Raw genomic sequence first — 18,351 nt, forward strand, 5'->3', positions numbered from 1 at the left:
AAAGGTTTCACTTTCGAGTAATGAAGGCGGGTATTCTGAATCAAATCATTCAAGGCTTGCTTTAACTTAGCTCCACTGACGTACTACGAGTGACCGACCGTTATACGCTGACAGCCCTACTAGTGTAAATTCTTGTTTATACAAGAAGTTCCCGATGCTGTCATGAAACTTTTTCTTGCGCGGTCAGCCCCACTAGTTCAAGTGAAAAGCGTGGAACCACGGAGAGAGACTCAGGGAGGTGCATTTAAGCTATTCTCACGTCGGCACATACCATTTGAATGGGCATCGAGGCAACACAAATTAATATCTTTCTGCAAGCCCGGTTGTTGTAAAATGTCTACGACTATACAACTGAAGATGGAAAAAGAGAAACTTGAATTTGAGGTGTTAATGAGCAAAGGACCCCTTTTTCACGGGCTGCAGTTTAGAGCACGCGAGACAACGCTAACGTTTGGTCACTGTCCCTGAAACTGTTCCATCTCTGTCTACATATCGCAATACTTTATGTATTGCTTGGTTGTATACAATCTTGAAACGGTTTCTTCAAGGCTGAGTTTATATCGATTGCATTTGATAATCTTTATTAGGGATCCATAAGATTAAGATTTTAGTCTGCCGTGATGTCTTTAGGTACTTGAGAAAAGAGAGAAATAAAAATGAAGCAATAGTCGAAATTTTTGCGAAGAGCTAACTGCATATTCGGTCTTTCCGCATCACAGACAAAACCACTAGCTCCGACTGCTAGACGGAGACGAAGTGACGCCATGCGCGTGGTCAAAGCTCGCGCCTGCAGCTGGGGCACCGCGAGACGACCGTCAACGCGTTCGATGCAGGCATATCTGCATTGAACGCTTCGATTCGCACTGGTCTTGTGGCGGCTAAAAATGACCTCCGAGGATGAGGTGCCGCATGTTGGTTGCGGACGTTCAGCATTACTTCGAGCGTTGACGAAGCAAGCCAGGCGCCCAGGTGCAGAAGGTGGACCTTCATCAGATCGCTGGGGTCGGCTAAAAATGACCTCCGAGGAAAAGGCGCCACATGTAGGTTGCGGACGTTCAGCATTACTTCGAGCGTTGACGGAGCAAGCCAGGCGCCCAGGTGCAGAAGATGGACCCTCCTCAGATTGCTCGGGTCGTTCACATGGATCTTCTTCGAGCCCTGACGATGGAAGCTCATCAACCGGCCAGTCGCTGTGGCGTTCCTCAGGTTACGCAGCGACAAGGGTCTCGCTGACTGTGCCCGCCATGGGACGTGGTGCCCTGCTTGGAAAACTAATGGGTGAGAACTACAGTGCCTTCATCCGGAATCCACCAGATTCTGCGGCAGGGGATGTAGCAGAAGGCATACCAGGACCTTCTGGATATGGCTTTATGACAGCACATTGGGACGGCTTAGTTGGCACGCCGGCCAGCATGAGCACGCGTTCACAGCAGACAACAGCCACGCAGCAAGCTCAGGACATCTCTAGAGAGGCCTACGCAGCTGCAGAGGCTGAAGGAAGTGTTGGACCTCCAGGACCGGCGATGGTGCAGCTCGTCTCTGGAGAGGCCTACGCAGCTGCAGAGGCTGAAGGAAGTGTTGGACCTCCAGGACCGGCGATGGCGCAGCCAGGCATGATGGAGCTCATCTCTGGAGAGGCCTACGCAGCTGCAGAGGCTGAAGGAAGTGTTGGACCTCCAGGACCGGGGATGGCTCAGCCAGGCATGATGGAGCTCATCTCTGGAGAGGCCTACGCAGCTGCAGAGGCTGAAGGAAGTGTTGGACCTCCAGGACCGGCGATGGAGCAGTCAGGCATGATGGAGCTCTCTGGAGAGGCCTACGCAGCTGCAGAGGCTGAAGGAAGTGTTGGACGGCCAGGACCGGCGATGGCGCAGCCAGGCATGATGGAGCTCACGGGAAAAGCTGGCCAGCCGGAATTTCTTGAGGCCGACTGCATTCATCTGGGCACCAAGTGAGGTATAGGTGGGCACGAGTGCCGTATCAGCTATGGGTTTACCATTGCCTCTAAGCGCCATGGGGATCAACGGTTCAGAAGCGACCCTGTTATGGAGTGCGCTAGCTGCACCCTGGTGTTTCCTAGCACAAGGATGGACCTGCCTCAGCGGCTTCAGGCGACTGGGACATTCACATAAACTGTGTTGCGAATCCAGTGCATTACCGTGAAAGGGCGCATCAAGTTTATGAATAAGACTCTTGTTTGCAGAGCAGGCAACTTTACAACGTGGTGTTGAAGAAAGTGATTCACTGCCGGCAGCTGACCCATAGTGCCTGCAACTACGTCAACCGCAGGGGTTTTCATGACGCCCCAGCGCTGACTGGAAGTGTAGCCTGGCTAGTGCAGTCTGCAGCTGAGTATGAAGAAGGGCTCTTGCTGAAGTGTGGTGTGCTTTAGTGTTCAGCGCTGTGTAACTGCACGTGAAGGTTTGTGTCATGTATACAATGGTGGTGGTGGTAGTGGTTTATTTAAAAATAAAAAAGTGAAGCAAAAGAGTGTTGCCGGCCGCGGCAATTGCTATCTAATATCTTAAGCACCCGAGCTGGAGCCGGCGGGAATGAAAGGGAGAGGGAGAGGATAGTGAGGAGAAGTATAGAGGGGAGCGACAGCAAGAAAGGACAGGGGAGAGCTTTGTACACTATTTACAAAATACAAAAGTAATCAAGTTCGCGCCGCTCGCGCGCTAATGTCCAAGCATTGTCCGAAAATAAGTGCGCGCGAGCGGCCACTGCGCACAATAACTTACAAAAGAAGTAAACTCTATGTACATAGCCGCGTCCACGTAGCGTCCTGTCTCGGACTAATCGCGCGTGCGGCACACTGCACTAGCGGCCGGGGTGGGGCGCCCGGCCACGTGTATACAATACCTACCCACAAGACTACAAGGTCAAATCTGCGCATGTCATTCAGGCTGTAGTTTTAATGACATGGTAATTTACCTCACATATTGGTGGGATGGCAGCGTGGGTATTAAAATCAGCCTTCCCTTTTCACTTTCGCAGCAACCAGACTAGCCAGGTTAAGAACTCCTATGCATATGCAATATTCAGATCCTGGACTAGCAGTTCTTACCATCGCTGTTGATGTTAATCGCTGTTACAGCTTCGCTGGAAGAGGTAATAAAGTCAATGATTGGGCTATTTGTCGTTAACTGCACTCCATATTTTAAAGCTATGCAACAATTTGCCCTGTAACGCCTTTTACTCTTTTACGTAAAGAATTCCGAACGTGTGGCCTCACTCTTGTATTTTTCGCACGATGAATGCGGGTTCGTGAATCTTAGGCCGGAATGGGATCTAAAGCAATAAACAATAGCCAGCGAAAATACCTGGAGTAAAAAACCGAGAAAACGTGGGGTTCTGAGCGATAACATTGTAAAATTATTAAAAAAGCTTTCTGATTAATGTAGTAGCATTTAGGTTGTCTTGCAAAAACCACCGTGTTTCTCAGTGGCAAAATTCTCCTACTGGTCGACAGGTTCGAAACATCGTCACCATCTCCAAATTAGAATGTCTGAGGTGTGAGGAGTATAATGTTCGAGTGCTTTCCGTTGAATTGTCGTAAGGAATTATACTGTCCTCACTCAGTAAGCTGTCCCAATACACCCACAAATCCTAACTAATGCACAGGAATCTACCCAAAAATCACAATTCACCTCAATATGCTCACCCATCTCCTCTAGTTCACCTCAATTCACCCACTTATTCCAACTAATCCAACTCAATCCATGTCCTGCCTTGGGCCTACTTATACAATTTTTGGGTCCTTTGAAATTGCCGGGAGTGAGAAAACGTCCAACGTTATTTCATTTTCTTCTATAAGAATGTGGTTAATAGGGCCCCCAAGATTTCTGTAACGTATAAAGATAAAATATTGAAATACTATTTAACGCGAACCAAGAGGTGACTCTGATTAAAAATTCTCTTTATCTAGATATTACTTAAAGCACCCACATTCCTCAGTGGGCATCGCTGACAGGAGTGGTATATACTACATAGGAATTGTGAAGTGAATGAAGAGACACCGCAGAATAAGGAAGGAGAAATGCATTGCTACGAGCCCGGGATAAAGTTGAGACATAGCAACTAAAATATGGTACATAAAAGAAAAGAAACTGTTATAGCAAAGAGTCACGTAGCCCTGTGACCGGCAATGAATGAGAAAAAAGGAAAAAAGAAAAAACAAACGAGAACAAGGCCACCGATACCAAATTTTCGATGTCGTCGATTTGTTTCAGGAACTCTCATTGCCCACAGACCATGGCTCCTTGCCAGAAGTGCTTTTACGTGCGTCTTGACATTTTCTTTCGGTCCCCTTATTCCCCTCTCAACGTGTAGGGAGGAGTAGGAACAACTGTATTTTAAGAAAAGAACAAAATGTTCCCAAAGGTGGGCGCCTACATGTCGAAGAGTCCACGGGAAGCTATAGGGAGAAATGCCTGGCTGAGGTCCCTGCCTGTCGTTTATTCTGTCTATCCCTTTTTCTCCTTAGAGAACTGGCAGATGTGCGGAACAGAATTGGTCTTTAGGAATTGAAAGGCGCAGTAACCGTCTCACTTCTCGGTGGACATCTCAGCCAAGTTGTGAGGCAAGGGAGCAATTTGGCAGTGAAAGAAGGCAGAGAGAAAGAGGTGACGCAGTCCTGTCCCATTCGCGCATTACTAATCTTTTCTGCAATGAACCAACTAGTCCGCAAGAACGTCCTACTTTGTCATTTTTAGTTTCCTCGGGCTGTATTCTACAAGCTGTCCATTTTACATCGCCTATTTCGCGTCTATTCGGTTCTCTATCGTTGGTCACTCCGATATACCCGCGGCGTGCCTGCGGCATTGCCTGGCAATTGCCTGCGACATGCAGGCAGGGGTGGGGTGAATCGCATCGCTTTGTCAGGCAGGCGACCGTGTCTGACCAACGGCTTACATTGGTTACGATATGCATAGAACGGTGCGTTCCAGTTGCCGACCACACAATGGTCTGGTAGCTTAGCACATACGCTTGAAAACCGCGGATATATCTGAGTGACCAGTGATAGAGGACCGAATGAACGCGAAATGGATGATGGAAACTGGAGAGCTTACAGGATATGATCTGTAGCTGCAAATCACAAAGAAAGCCTGCGCTGATTCAAAGTGACTCGTTCGATGACATTACATAACGCATGCCTCCCAAAAGCAAAAACAGAGGGAAAAGAATAGATCATCTGGGTCAGCAACCCCCGGGCTTTGATGGTGGCATAGACATAAGTAGGTGCAATGTGACGAAGCGACGCTTCAAATGTGAGCGGCAGAACCCGTTGCTTTTCTTAGTATGGGCGCCATTTCGCGACGCGTGTGCGCGAATCGACGAGGTACCGAGGCAGTTTCTCAGCCAGCTAAAGGAAATGATAAGTAGGGCAATGAAGAGCAAATCACACAGCTAGCCATAATGGCGGGCAAATATCGTGGGGAGACAGGCTAAGCTAGTCTAAGCCGAAACCGCACATGTTATCCAAATGGGTTCAAAGAGCCATTCAAGGTTTAGCGAAATTTAAGGATGAGTTCAAATCAAAGATTAATTTTTCCTCAAGTTGAGGAATTTGATAAAAGATGTGTAACTATCTTTTACAGACGTACAGTTGCTCTTAAGTAAACTGGGAGTGAAAATATTTCACTGTTTGGTTTTCATCTCATGGAGGGTGTTTCCCATAAACTATTGCAGGAAGACGGTAGGTAACGGAATTTCATTTTGTTCGTGCTTTAAGAGCAGCGCAGTAAATAAATCCTTTAACTTATAAATAAGTAGAAAAAAAAAGCTTGTAAGTTTGTTCTAGTTGAGGCTTGTTTGGGGAATCCTTCAAACCGAGCTTACTTCAGCTGGCTGGGCATGTATACTGTACACCTTATTCACATCATACAGTGGCCGCACAAAGGTGCGACCGTACAAGAGGGAAAGAGATACTGCACTAATGATACGAATTAGGAATCGATAGCAGCTAGAGAATACATCACGAGAAAAAAAAGTGTTCGTCTTTCAAGGCGTCTTGTTTTTTTATTTAATTTTATATTATTTCAACGCGCTACATTTTCTAGCTTTATTTGCCAAAGCCGTAAGGCAAATAAAAATATCGAGAACCGGCCGCTGGTGCGCTCTTGCTTTCGGCGCGCATTGCGTAATAAAGAGACGCCGGCACCGTGCGCTGAATCTATAATTCGATCCCGAAGCACACAGTGACGCAACTTTGTGCTACCTCATTTCACAATCTGAGAACGGCGCTTTCACAGTGTGTCCGGCGGCGCCGTGGCTTAGTTGGTTAAAGCGCCTGTCTAGTAAACAGGAGATCGTGAGTTCGAATCTCACCGGTGCCTGTGTGCTTATATTTTCGCTACAGTGACAAGCACAAGCATACATGCGCAAAAATGTGCAACGAGATCCGTATTTATTTCTTTTCATCATTTGAAAAGGTACTAAGACGTTTGAGTTTATTCGAGATGAAAAATGCCGTTGTACTATGCTACGCTGGGAAACTCGGGAACTCTCCTGCAGCTCAATGCTGCTTAGCTTGTACATCAGCCTTTAGAAGTGTAGATATTCTGCTTGATGAATTTAAGGCAGCTCCTTTACATGTTTTGTTGCTTGCATATAATGCTCATCAGACATGAGCTGGAATAGGATTCTATAGGCAGGGATCATTATTTGAAAAAGAAAAAAAACATGTTAAGAAACTGGCAATGCTTGTAAGAAAAGTTGGCCGTTTTATGTTTGATTCTTATCGCAGCCTGATTCATCATCATCGCTCATGGTAGGAAACAAACTAGAAGGATGATCGCCACACTGAGGTTATTGTTCGTGGTTCACAAGTGCCAACTCAGTATCAGTTCACAATATCCCCGTGTAGTTCGTGAATATCGGTTCAACTATTTCACAACCTCGCACCAACTTCCAAAATATGAATATATTCGAGAACGTAGCCCACCGGGCTGCAAACGAACTCACTATACCACCGTAACAAACTTAGTGTACTAACTCGGATATAATGAACACTTGCCTTTGCCCCTTGGCACTACTTATGTACTGTCTTAAGCACAACAAACAAACAAACAAACAAACAAACAAACAAACAAACTTGTATGCCAAATCGGGTATGGCGGCCTTTCCTGTGTTAACTTTGGATATAACGAACCTTACTACGCCATCTTTGATATAACGAATGTTAATGTGTTACTTCGGATGTACCGAATTTAAGTAAGCCACATCGGATATAGTGAAATTTTGATTGTTGCATTGGACATAACACCCAAGTATGCCTCCTCGGACATACCGAACTTTCGTATCTAGACCTCGCATGTGACAAAGTTAGCGTGTTGACCCCGGATATAAGGAACCTAAGTGTATTAACCCAGATATAACAAACTTTAGTGTGTCAACTTGGGATATAACGAACGTTAGGCGGCTGGTGTTTCAAACCATCAACGGAGGATCGGCTAAGTGTTTTTTGTTCCACTTAGTATCACCTTTGGAATGCACCAGCAATACACGTCTTTCTGCTGGTGATATAAATTTACCTTTGAGACTGGTGTACAGAGTGTCCTTTCTTGAATTTGTTCCTAGCAATTTTTTCTTCTTTTGTTTTTATTTGCACTTTCATGTGTTTCTAAGTTCGTATTTATTGATATTGCATGTCCATGACTGCCTTATATTACATTTATTTTTTCATGTATTCTTCTTCCATGGTCATCAATGACTGCCATGTTTTTGAAAATAAAACAGTATCAGTTAATATATTAGGGAATAAATAATGAAATGCATAAATAAAGCATGCAACTAGAATCTGCCCCTAAGGGCACGCTGCCTCGAAGTTAGCGTTATCGCTTCATCTCTCCACAAAGGGAGGGAGTAGGAGTGTGATAATCCCAGCAAGTTTTCTTTATTTCTTGATCTAAAGAAACGGCGTTTTACTCTCGTTTTGATCCAGTGGAAAAATAGCATTATTTTTTTTAGGACACAGGTTCGCGTGTTTGAAAAAATCTGGCCTGCTTTGTCTTTATTTTTCTCGCCCAAAAAAATACAGGCCGAAAGTAATTTTTTTTGCTTCCTTATCTGCTGTCCAGAACAAGAAACGGCGCATCAGTACGACATTTGTACCGGAAAATGCCGATTTATGGGTAACTATTACTGAGGTAGGTAGAGAGTGGGGTAAGGGAGGAGGGGTTGTGCATTGCCCAGTGCATATCTTTAAGATTTGTGCTAAAAAACTGACTGGCCAGTGTTGTTTCAAGGTCCATCTCCCCCTCCTCCTTCTGCGCATAAAGAAAATATCTACCCCTTATTACTTGTCCTGCAGGAAATTAAATAAACTTGGAACAAACTATAAATTCCAGCCCTTTTCGTCGTTGAGAGTGGTTGAAAGTACGGAATGCCTAGCTACAAAAGCATAGCCCATGGATATTAGGGCCTGTCATAGATGGTGGTGGACGCGCTTGGGTAATGGCCAGATTCCTTGGCTCTGGTGCTCCGCTTCCTTCCCCTTTTTCTTTTATTTGGCCTCGGCAGCGAGGTTGGTCTATCTGGCTGCTTTCGCAGCTTTGCGTGTTGCAGTCATCAGCCGCTTATTCGTTACAGCTTACTAAGGTGGCAGTCTGGCCATGTTCGTGATTCATGATGGAAATGTACAGCGCGAAGACGAGGACACAAGGAAGGCACATGGGACACTGGTGTGCCCCATGAACAATTGTGTCCCATAAAAAATTGTAGGAAAATGGTAAGCAGCGGATTTTTCATTTTGTTTGTGGTCAAGAAGAGCGCAGTAAAGCATTTCACGACTCAATAAGTTAAAAAACCGCTCATAAGTTTGTCATAGTTGAGGCCTGTTGAGGGAACCCTCCAAACCAAGCTTACTTTGTCTGGCTGTATGTATACAGTATGCTTTATTCACGCAATACAATGGCAACACGAAGGTGCTACCCAACAAGACGGAAAGAGACTGCACAAAGGCCACGAATTAGGAATGCTTGAAGACGATAACAGCTAGAGAATGCATCACGAGAAAAAAAAAAAACATGTTCTTGTCTCAAGGCGTCCCGTTTTTTTTTTCATTTTAATTTATTTCTGCGCTATATTTTCTAGCTTTATTAGGCAAAGCCGTAAGGCAAAGAACAATATCGAGAACCGGCTGCCGGTGTGCTCTAGTGCTAGGCGTGTATTGCGCAAGATATGGTCTTGGTGAGTGACGCGCCTTCGGTGCCGGCATCGTGCGCTGAAGCTATAATTCGATCCCGCAGCACACAGTGACGCAACTTCGTGCTACCTCATTTCACAATCTGAGAACGGCGCTTTGGTGTTTGCCTCCGTCGGCGCCGTGGCCTTTTTTGTCGGAATACAACATTATTGTTAGCCATGCGAGAGGCTTATCCGGAGGTTGTATGCTATTCCTGGCGGACACGCTAGAGATGACAGCCATGTCTTATTGCATAGATGACGAGGTGCGACTTATATGCTGTGATCTCACAATTTCAGGTGTACATTGGCGGATTATTTGTGTTTACGCCCCCACAAAGCAGCGCGATAGAAGGCTTTTCTTTCTGTCATTAGTTGAACATTTGTGCACGGACCACAAAATTATATTGTTGGGAGATTTTAATTGCGTTTGTAGGGATGAGGACCGATCAGTGGTATGTAAGAGATACGACCATAGTGCTGCATTACTTACTGACTTGGTTTCTGAATACAGTCTTGTGGATGTGGGACAGGATAAAGGCGACAGTATACATTTCACTCATTTTCAGTTTTCCTCTAATGCTCACCTTGACAGAATTTACGTTTCTGTAGACGCGTTAGCAAGTGTGTTTGGCTACTGGGTGCGGCCCATCTTCTTCAGTGACCATTGTATGGTGTCTCTTCAGATAGGGAGGTACACTCGGCATGTACTTCACCCTCGATGGGAGTTGTGGAAGATGAATAACTGTCTGCTCTCAGACGAAATCTTTCAGCGTGCTGTACCTACTTGTTTGAAGGACGTATGGTCAAGCCGTGATCTGTCCGTTTTTCAAAAGTGGGACTTGTTTAAACAGGAGATCAAAAACTTGGCAATTGAGGCCTCAGCAAGAATCGCTTTCCTGAAGAGACACCACCTTCGTGAGCTTGGGCGCACCCTAACGGAGCTACATGAGCTAGAGAGGATAAGCCCGGGTGCCTATCTCGAAGAGATTAATAACGTAAAAGCAGAGCTTCAACAATTTGCGACAGAAAGATATAAGGGGGCCTTGATACGATCTAGGTCCCGAAGGTTTCTTGATGAGCAACCTTCTCGTCGGGCCCTGAGTGATGAAAGAGAGAACGCTCTTGCAAAGGAAATATTGGAAATTCAGTATGGTGATTGCACATAAAGCGATGCGCCTGGTATTCTTGCTGCTTTCTTCGACTATTATCGGAAGCTGTTTGGCAGTTGCGAAGATCCAAATCAGGGTTTCGATTACAGTTCCTTACTCGGAAACTTCCCTCGACTTGACGATGAGAACTGTGCTATAGTGAAGGGACCTATCACTTTGGATGAAATTCAATCAGCCATTTCTGCCCTGCAGAGCCAGAAATCTCCTGGGCCAGATGGTATTACTAGCGAATTCTATAAAACATTTTTGCCTTGCCTTGTGCCTGTTTTGATGGAAGTTTTCCAAGCATCTTATGATGTGGGTGTCCTGCCTCCCACTTTCTATTCTGGGCACACAATATTAATTCCCAAAAGCAAAGATACTAATCGGTTGAAAACTGTTGAGGGATATCGTCCAATTTCCCTCTGCAATGCTGATTACAAAATTTTTGCCAAGGTTCTTAGCAGTCGTCTGCAACTCGTCATTATGGACTTGATAGGTTCGCATCAGGTCTGTGGTATTAGAGGCCGCAGTATTCAAACACATATCCATATTGCACGTTCAGTATTAGAGACAGTATCAGATGAGACAGGCCAAGTAGCTCTGATTCAAATTGACTTGGCGAAGGCGTTTTATAAAGTTCGGCACGATTTCTTGTTCGCGGTCTTGGAGTATGCAAATATTGGTGACGTCTTGCTCAAAGGCATAAGGCTGTGCTATAAGAACTCCTATACAAGGGTTATTGTTAATCAGGAGCTAACGAAACCAATACCACTAGAAGCATCTGTTCGTCAAGGATGTCCACTGTCTCCATTGTTGTTTGCCCTATATCTGGAACCCCTCTGTCTCAGTATTATTAACAGCGCAGCTATCCGCGGTTTCTCTTTGACCCAATGTGAAGTTAAAGTTTTAGCCTACGCTGATGATGTCGCCCTCTTTTGTTCTGACAAAAAGAGTGTACTTGAGGCTCTAAACTTGACTAAACAGTTCTGCGATGTATCAGGCGCGGCTCTTAATTTAGAGAAATCCAAAGGCTTTTGGTTGGGTTATTGGGGAACTAGGCCAAGCCAGTTTGGTGGCATAGGCTGGGACTGTAGCCCTCTTGAGTACCTAGGCGTTCCGCTGCACTAAGTTCGCAACAGTGCAGCCTACTGGGATTCACAAATTGTAACTTTACGGCGGCAAACACAGGCTTGGATGGGTAGGGAACTCTCAGTGTTTGCGAGGGCACATGTCTGTAACATATTTTTGTTTGCAAAGCTCGCGCATGTCCTTCAAGTCCTGCATTGTGCGAGGAGGAAGGTGCAAGCAATACACAGAATATTTGCAACATTCGTTTGGCGCTCTCAATGGGAGCCCATGAGGCGTGACAACTTGTTCCTTCCCTTAGAAGGTGGTGGAGTGGGCCTTGTTCACCTGTTCGTGCATCAACTTGTTTCCCGTTTTTTCTTTTTCAAATCGGCAAACCATCCGTTTCTGGTAGCTGTGCTCATTAGGCGGCTTAGTTTTCGTTTGCCTTACTTATTCGCACCGACTGTGCAGGCTCGTGAGGGGACTTTATGGGGATTCCTTAAGGAGGTTGCTGACACTTTCAATTTCCTCACTGCGCGCTTCTCTTTAGATTACCTGTATAGCCTCTCGAGAAAACAGATGACCCAGGCTCTCACTGAGTCTTTCTTCCCTACACCATTGTATCGGCAGCCTTATCTGGGGTCTTTGGACATCAGTGTTCTAAAGCGTGTTAGGCGGATGTGCATTCAGGCAGCCGCTAAAACGTTCTTTTTTAAACTACACACAGCGACGCTGCCTGTCAAGACATTTCTTAGTGACAAGGGGATGTTTGTACCCTGGAATGTGAATTGCCGTCTGTGTAACGTGCCTGAGACAATTGATCACTGCTTCATCCTGTGCCGTGATGCCATGTTCTTTTGGGACATACTACAACGAACTCTTAAGAAGGACATTGAAATTACACCATACACTATTAGATTTCTGCCTGTTGACAAAAACTCTCTTGTGCCTTATGATCTGTTTGTGTTGATGGGACTATTCAGTCTTTGGAAAAGCTGTATGATGGACAGACATGCCAAGCCACCAAGATCGTCCAAATCTGTGTTTCGTGAACGGTGTGCTTTGGTGAGGAGTGTATATGCTGCACGCGAAGAACCTCCAAGCTGGCTGCCGTGTCTGGATGAATGTGTGTGCCTCCCTGAATTTTGATGTTTGGATAGAGATGCAGTGTTGAGGTAGGGCTATGGCGGGCTCCTATTAAGCAGCCCGGTAACTTGTGACTCGAACCAGTCTGACTGAAGTTTTCCTCCTTTCTACGGAAGTTCTTCCATGCAATAAAGAGAAAAAAAATCGGCGCCGTGGCTTAGTTGGTTAAAGCACATGTCTAGTAAACAGGAGATCGTGAGTTCGAATCTCACCGGTGCCTGAGTGCTTCTATTTTTTCGCTTCACTTACAGGCATACATTCGCGAAAAATGTGTAACGAGGTCCGCATTCCTTTTCTATCGCCATTTGTTACAGTACTTAGACGTTGGAATTTATTCGGGGTAAAAAAATGTCATCGTAGTATGTAGCGCTGCGAAGCTCGGGCAGTCTCATTGCAGCGCGCTTTGAATCAGTCTTTTAGGGAAGTAGATTTCCTGTGTAATAAATTTAAGGCAGCTCCTTTACATGTTTCGTTGCTTGTATATAATTCTCCTCAGACCTTAGCTCTAATATGCTTCCGTAGACGGGATCAAGAGGCTGAGACGATCGCATAAACTGGGCTACGTATTGACAGTGCCGTGACTGTGCACATCGTTTGTGAAAAAAATGCCGCCTTACAGTACAGGTGCCTTTATAACGTACTGTTAAAAGAAGTGATGTAGTGCTTGCAGTCCCCCCCCCCCCCCCCCCCCCCCCATTACCTGGAACAACGTCCACTGCACAGGTGTTGTCATGATGCGCCAGCGCAGGCTGGAGGTGTGGCGCGGCTATGTGCAGTCTGTAGCTGAGTATGATGAAGGGTTCGTGATGATCTGCGTTTAGTTCTTCATTGCGATGCACAGCGTCACTGCACGTGAAGTGCTGTTTAATGTGTACAGTGGCTACTGTCAACAATGTATGGCCAGGACTGTGCATGCCATATTGGGCACAACTGTAACGACGCGCTACAGCTACCACACATATCGGATGGATGACAGTAGGGGTTGTGAAACCAGTGCTCGCTTTTCAGTTCCGTTACAGTCATATGATTAGCTGAGTTGAGTATAGCAACGCATGTACAATGCTGAGATTCATGACTAGTATCAGCCCATATCGTTAATCACGATCACTTTCAGCCTGCCTGCAAAAGGTAAGAAAGTCATGTCCTGATTAAGATATCATGCCTGGTGGCAATTGTCTCTGAACTCTGAAAGCTCGCACAACTCCCCATGACGTTGCATGCCGTCATGTCCAGAAGCCTGCTCTTAAGTGTCACATGTAATCTCGAAAACACGCAGTGCATCGCAGAGAGGATAATTTTCAGCAGCAGCTTGAGGACCACAAAGCGCAAAGAGGCGTAAAGAGGGCAGAACGTGTGGACACAATTTTGTTTTATTGTTGGTTGGCACGATGAATGTGATATATAGGGAGAAAATATACAGCTAATTTGTGGAAATTACGAAAATGCGCTTTTGTTAGGGAGCATTTTGTTACAATTTACGTTATGTTTACGTTATGCCACTCCATCCGCCTACGATCGCAGGTGGCGTAGGAAGAGCTACGCTCTAACTTCGCATAATGGATAATCATAATCGACTGTCAAGTTTTTCTTCAAATATTGAGATTTGACAAAATATGTGTAACTGATTTTACAGATGTATAGTTGCACTAACCTAAATGAGAACGCAGAATATTTCGCTGTTTGGATTTCACCGTACTCAGGGTATTTCCCATAAAGAATTCGGCGAAGACATTGGGTATCGGAATTTTATTACGTTGATGCTGTAACAGCAGCACAGGAATGCCTTTTACGTCTAAGGATTTCGAAGAAAGCGCTCGTAGGGCTCGTTTTTCAGGCTTGCTTAGGTAATGCTTCTAAACGAGTCCACTTCGGCTAGCTGTGCATGTATTTGGTATACATAATTCATATGAAGCAGCGGCTACACAACGGTGCAACCATCCAAGATAGAAAGAAATAACGGACAAAAAAAGACAAGAACGCCGAAACATGATACTAAGTAGATAATGAATCATGAGAAGAAAAATGTGTTCTCGTCACAAAGCGTCTCGCTTTTTATTTTATATTTTATTTCAATATTTTTTAAGCTTTATTAGGCAAAACAGGAAAACAAAGAAATTGAGAATCAGTCGGAAATGCTGTCGCGTTCGGCGCGTATTACGCAAGACATGCTCTTTGCTAGTGACGCGCCTTCGGTGCCGGTGCCGTGCACTAAAGATGTAATGAGATCTCGAGCTCACAGGGACGCAACTTTGTGCTACCTCATTTCACAATCTGAGCACGGCGCTTTCACAGCGCCTTCTGTCGGCGCCGTGGCTTAGTTGGTTAAAGCGCCTGTCTAGTAAACAAGTTCGAATCTCACCGGTGCCTATTGCCTGTGTGATTATACTTTTTCGCTTCTCTGACAAGCATAAGCAATCATCCGCAAAAATGTGCAACGAGGTCCGTGTTTCTTTTCTTTTATCATTTACACCAGTACTAGGACATTAAAGCTCATTAGAGTTTACTGGGGGTAAAAACGTCATCGTAATATGTAGTACTGGAAAAATGAGGACTTCTGCCGCAGCGCAATGCAGCTTAGTGTGTGCATCTGTCTTTAGCAAAGTAGAATTTCTGCTTTATAATTTCCACGCACCTCCTTTTCGAGTTTATCTCCTTGCATATGATACTAATCTAACCTGAGCTCGAACATGCTTATAGTTCGTGTCTTTAACAGGGACTAACTGCATGCTTGATCTTCGAGCATCACTCACAAAATCAATAGCTGTAACTGCAAAATGACAAAGACGGAGGGGCGCCACACGCGAGATCGAAGCTTGCGCGCGCAGAGAGAGCACCGCGAGACGATCGTGAACGTGCTTGGCGCAGTCATATCTGTATAGAACAACTCTATTCACACTGTTCTTGTGGTGGCTAATAATGACCTCCACAGAGGAGGAGTCGCATGCATGTGGTGGTCGTGTTGGCCGCGCAGCATTAGTTCTGGCTGCGCTGCAGCGGCATACCAGGCGCCCAGGTGTAGAAGATGGACCCTCATCAGCTGGCTCTGGGTCTTCATATGAATCTTCAAGCCCTGACGACGGAAGCTCATGAACCTACCGGTCGCTGTGCCGTTCTTCAGCTTACGCACCTACCTGCGGCTCGCTTTCTATGACCGTCATGGGACCAGATGCCCTGCCTGGAAAACTAATGGGTGTGTCGTACAGTGCCTTCTCGTCCGCGAATCCACCTTAATCTGCCGCAAAGCAACTAGAAGAAGGCATACCAGGACCTTCTTTCTGGTCATGGCATTATGGCATCATATGAGGCCAACCTATTGAGTACGCTAGCCGACATGAGCATTGTTGAGCATCAACCAGCAGCAACGCAAAAACCACAGGACAACTCTACAGAGGCTCCCACAGCTGTATATGCTGAAGCAAGGGTTGGACCTCACAGAGCTGCGATGGTACAGCCGAGCACCAAGGATTTCAAGGGAAAAGCTGCGTACTTCTTGAGGCTTACTGCTTGCGTCCGGTCACAAAGTAAAGTATGGGCGTGCTTGAGTGCCGCATCGACCCTCGGCTGACCATCGCCTCCGAGGGAGCCAAGGAGACCTGTATAGCCAGACGCCCTCTGCGTAGGACGAGGTTACAAGAATCTCCAGCTAGAATAAATATATATTTATGTGTTTTCGCATGGATTGGTGGACCCTTCTCCATGACAACTCAGAAGCTGCAGTACATGACCTATTTGTCGCCGAATAAACAGCGTTACATATCGAGACGAAGTAGGAATATAAATAATGATGTAATGAGCGCCAATTATCAGATTGCACTATGCCAGTTGAAAACACTGCACAGCGCATGATGGTCTCTGACGCCGGCACGAAGCCAGGCGAAGTCCAGGAGCGAGCCAGTCAGGCTGTCCGGGACACGCGCGATGAACAGCGTTTTGATGCAGTAGACCTTTGGGCCCAAAAGGTTGACTGCCACCACCACTGGCGACGCCGATGAAAGAGAGGCCAAGAAGGCATCATGCAGCGCCATCTTGAGCAGCAAGTGTCGAGAGCACAGTTGTTGCTTCGCTCTGACGATGTCTCCGCACTCCTGGAAGATGTCGCAGATACAGTGAAGCATCGCATCGGTCGACGGGACGCCGTTGCAAATGTCGTTCCTGCGTGTGGTTTCAGGGCATTATTGGAGAACTTTTTGAATGCGAATGGATGAGTAAGACCGCCTTCATAAGCGGAGAGCTAGCACGGAATGGCTTGGATCGCTGCGCTTCATCAGCTTGGGTAGACAAGGCAAGATGCGACCAGTTATTTAACACGATTAGCTATTTACGAGCTTTCTGTAAAAGCAGACCTGCGAAGAAATGTAGCTAGCGCCGACTTATGCTAATGCTCACAGCAATCAGCGATGTCAAAGCCATGATAGTCTGGAGTTACTAGTCTGTGTGTAGAAAAGGAAATACTTCTGCAGGCGCCGAAGGTGGAAAGGTCACCTAGTTACTTGGATTCAGGAGCGTAGATTCTACCTCTTCCTCTCAGGAAACGATGAACTGCTTGGGGAAACTGAACTTATTTGACAGTGTAGCACGTGGTATAGTCGTTGCAGGGACGGAAAGTGGCTTAGATGTTAGGTCGCTAGATTAAGACTGAGTGAGTATCTCGCTGTGCAGTGCCCTCGCAAGTCTCTTTAGACAGGCTGCTGACCTCTCTTTATGAGATGACGTCCATAAATATTCTTAGAGAATTCTTATCTCCTGGTTCTATGCTTATTGCCTTACACTTTTTTTACTTTATGCAACTTGTTTATATTAATCTGTCAATAAGCCATATATATAGACCGTATATAGATTTATGTCTACTCATCTGGTATACTCTTGCCCTTATACTCTCACCTCAGAAAATGTGTACTTTTATTCCTAAAGGAAATTATTATGCAAACTAGAATAGGCAAAAGGAATCTTTACGAACTGTAAACATTGCTTGCTACTAAATCCAAGAGTGTGAAAACATATATGAAATTGTTAAGTGGTTGTATAGACTCCACTTATTTCAGATCACGGTGTCCAGTACTTCGCGCCGCAGGTTTTCAGCAAAGTGCCGAGAAGAAAGACCAAAGTCGGTCGGTTTTCGAGTGTCACGCGACTGCGCCTCGTGAATTGGGCCAGATATTGTCTTAATTAGTGCGGACCACTATACATCGTTAATGAGTTGCAAAGCAGGAGTATTAAGCGCCACCTGCCCGAGCCTGAGCCGTCCAGTGCTGCCTGCATGCACGAGTGGTCCTCCATTATGAAGCAGGCCAGCGCACAAAAGTGCTGCTGCACTGCGTACAGTACTGTTCAGGTGGTGCGAATGCCTGCACGTATAAGCCCACAATCTTACCGAAACTAACAACCGCTCTTTCGTATTCGTCCTCGCAAATGGTTCATTAACACTGACCAAAGACCTAATGAGGAAGATAAATAATTCAGCAGAAAAAGGCAACGCCGTCCGTCCTTATGGTCCGCGTCAAGAGAAATCGTTGCGGCTTGCCTACGGAAGCTTCGTTCAGTTGTGGGTTAAGCCATGTGAGTGAAGAAGGCTTCCGTACGGAAGCCGAAACGCCCTCCTTTGACCCAAACCATTGGCCGGCACCGCCTTTTTTACGCCGATGTGAACTTACTGCTCGACCAGATGACATTTCGTCAACCTTTAGATTTCACCACTCAAACTATCGTAAGCAGCCGCGTGTTAAGAAACTACGTTCTGTAGGCCCCCATCGCTATCCAAAGGACTGAAGCGATGCATGACGTTGTGCAGCGTAGCTGA

At 45.9% G+C, this 18,351-nt stretch overlaps 2 non-coding genes across 2 annotated transcripts; both read left to right on the forward strand.

Moving 5' to 3' along the window:
• The first annotated feature begins 6,264 nt into the window (after nucleotides 1-6,264).
• Nucleotides 6,265-6,338, forward strand: TRNAT-AGU (transfer RNA threonine (anticodon AGU)). The gene has a single exon. It is a non-coding gene; the product is annotated as a tRNA-Thr (tRNA).
• A 6,362-nt stretch (nucleotides 6,339-12,700) lies between these two features.
• On the forward strand, nucleotides 12,701-12,774 carry TRNAT-AGU (transfer RNA threonine (anticodon AGU)). Its single transcript has one exon. It is a non-coding gene; the product is annotated as a tRNA-Thr (tRNA).
• Nucleotides 12,775-18,351: the final 5,577 nt, after the last annotated feature.

The sequence above is a fragment of the Amblyomma mixtum genome, chromosome 8, assembly GCF_055824585.1.
Source record: "Amblyomma mixtum isolate Tamu chromosome 8, ASM5582458v1, whole genome shotgun sequence".
NCBI lineage: Eukaryota > Metazoa > Arthropoda > Arachnida > Ixodida > Ixodidae > Amblyomma > Amblyomma mixtum.